Below are 3,063 nucleotides of genomic sequence, written 5' to 3' on the forward strand. Positions count from 1 at the left end.
GATGGACACTTGGGCTGCTTCCATGTCTTGGCTATTGCAAATAGTGCTGCTATAAACATAGAGTGCATTATCTTTTCAAAGTAGTGGTTTGGGGTTTTTTGGTGGGGGGGGCAATACCCAGTCATGGAATTTCAGGATCTTAGTGTAATTCTATTTTTAACTTTTTGAGGACCCTCCATGCTGTTTTCCACGGTGGCTGCACCAGTCTGCTTTCCCACCAATGGCGCACGAGGGTGCCTTGTTCTCCACATCCTTGCCAATCTTGTTGTTTTTTGTGTTGTTGATTCTAGCCATCCTGACAAGTGTGAGGTGGTGTCTCATATGGTTTTGGTTTGCTTTTCCCTGACGATGAGTGATGCTGAGCATCTTTCCATGTGTCTGTTGGCCATCTGGATGCCTTCTTTGGAGAAATGTCTGTTCATGTCTTCTGCCCAGTCTTAATGGGACTGTTTGGTTTTTGTTTCGTTTTTTGGTGTTGAGTTGTATCAGTTCTTCATATATTTTAGATACTAGTCCTTTATCTGATATGTCATTCACAAATATCTTCTCCCATTCCCCAGGCTGTCTTTTAGTTTTATTGACTGTTTCCTTAACTGTGCAGGTTTTATCTTGATCAAGTCCCAAAAGTTCACTTTGCTCTTGTCCTCCTTGCCTCAGGAGACGTGTCTAGAAGGGAGTTGCTGTGGCTGATGTCAGAAAGTTTACTGCCTGAGCTCTCTTCTAGTATTTTTATGGCTTCAGGTCTCCCATTCTGAGCTTAGTTTTGTGTGTGGTGTAAGAAGTGGCCCAGTGTCATTCTTCTGCACGTGGCTGTCCATTTTCCCAACACCATTTGTGGAAGAGACTGTCTTTTCCCCATTGCATATTCTTTCCTGCTTTGTCATAGCAAAGGGCTTATTTCTGGGCTCTCTGTCCTGTTCCATTGATCTGTGTCTATTGTGGGGACAGAACCGCACTGTTCTGATGAGTACAAAAAGCTCCTCCTTTGTCCAGGTAAACACCAAGTAAGTTACGAGGTGTCCACCAGGTTTCCGTGACAATCTCATAACCTTCTGGTGTCCTTCCTCCTTGCCGCCCTCCACCCACCCTGGGCCGCTCTGCTGTTTTGTGATCGTGTCCACCCCGACCTGCTTCCCCGCACACAGAAGCTTTCTGCAGGACTTCCTTCCAGGAGTGAGCATCGCCTCGCGTCCCGTCAAGATGGGCTTCCTCTTCTCCGCTGTCTGACTCACTTCCGTCCACGAGAAGTAACTCAGTGTGCAAAGCTCTGCATTCATGGCTGGGTTTTGACCTCCCTCCGTTATCACGGGAAGGCATCTCTGACGAGCCGAGCGCACGTTCGGCCGACGGAAGCCGAGCGCCCCGTGGCACGCCGGCCGGCACCGCTCTTGGGACAGACGCTTGGGGCAGCATTGTCTGTGCTGTGAGCCTCGGGCCGGGCCGGCGCCGGGCGCAGGCAGACCTGGATGTTGCTGGCAGGGACGCCTACCTCCCTGGCAGATCCGGGGCTCCCCAGGGTGTCGCGGGGCCTGCCGCTAGACGTTTATTAATTACCGATTCGCAGCAGGCTCGACGACGGGCTGCTCTCTCCTTCTGGACTCCCCAGTTTTTGCCAGAAGGAAGGTAACTTTGTACTTAATTCTACCCTCACTATTCAGCAGCATTTCATGCCATGTGGGCCTTCTCCTGGGGCACCGAGCTGAGGAAGAGAAGTAAGACCGCTGTGACGGGAACTCTGCTGTGACTCACGGCGGGGCTCCAGCACCCATTGTGGGGGCTCTGCTGCGGGGACACCGCGGACGCATCCGCACGCCCGGCTTATCGCCACGGTTCCCACGTCTCCCGCTTCCACGGCGCGCATCGGACACCCACAGCTGTTGTCAAGCTTTCTAAAAGCAGGCGAACAGGGGCGCCGTCCAGGAAGAGTATCTTCCAACCGCTTGAGTCTGCCCTGGCTGTTTCCGAGCCTTCTTCCCGCGTGGCTCCGCACCTGCCTCGGGCTCGGCCACCTCGCTCGGCCGCTCGGCTCCCGGCTTGGGCCGCGCGGCGGCGGCGTTCCAGACAATGCCCCCCCGAGCCGGACTCCCCGAGGCCACCCACACAGAGCACTAACAAAACTAGAGCCTTATTTAGGTTTGAAATAACCCAAAGCCTCAAACGGGACTTGCTGTTAGCTGCTACTTGCATTCATGCAGGAAACGGTCCGGAGGACAGAGCGCCTGCTGCATGCAGCTGCGTGCCCTCTGACGCCTGACTTCCCGACACCGCTTCTGTAGGGCGCTCACAGAAGCGGGGGACATTCCAGTGTGTGGGGCTGAGCCAACCCCATGGTCGTTACCACGCCGTCCCACCCACAGAGCACAAATGCCAAGTCCCATCAATTTTCCCTTTTCCAGAAAATGAGTAAAAGCCATGCTCAGAAGCGCCTGGGAAGAGTAGCCCTCGATGTCGGTGTGATAACGATGTTTTGGGAGAAAAAAATCGAGCTGCATGCAAAACACCTGCAGAACGAGGCCGCGAGGACCTGCAGCAGCGCCCTGGACAGGTGAGCTCGCGGAAGAGCAAGGCCTGGGCTGCTGCCGATAGGAGCCCCCCACGCCGGGCCGCCTCCACCCTCACCGCTCATAGCCCCAGCCCCCACCGGCCACCAGCACGGCCCCCCAGGTCAGCGGTCACAGCAGGAGGGAATACAACTGCGAACAGCACCACATTAACTCAGCTTACAACCACCACCTGGTCACCAGGTGGGAGAGGGGAGCACCCCATCCCTCCACACCCCACCCCCTCCACTCCTCCATCCCTCACCCCATCCATCCGTCCATCCCTCACCCCACCCCTCCACCCCACAACCCACCCTTCCACCCCTCCATCCTTCCATCCCTCACCCCACCCCTCCATCCCCCATCCCACACCCCCATCCCTCCATCCCTCACCCCACCCCTCCATCCCCCATCCCACACCCATCCCTCCATCCCACACCGCACCCCTCCATCCCTCCATTCCTCACCCCATCCATCCCTCCATCCCTCACCCCATCCCTCCATCCCACACCCCACCCTTCCA

Source organism: Phoca vitulina, unplaced genomic scaffold, assembly GCF_004348235.1.
Source record: "Phoca vitulina isolate PV1807 unplaced genomic scaffold, GSC_HSeal_1.0 scaffold1, whole genome shotgun sequence".
Taxonomy (NCBI): Eukaryota; Metazoa; Chordata; class Mammalia; order Carnivora; family Phocidae; genus Phoca; species Phoca vitulina.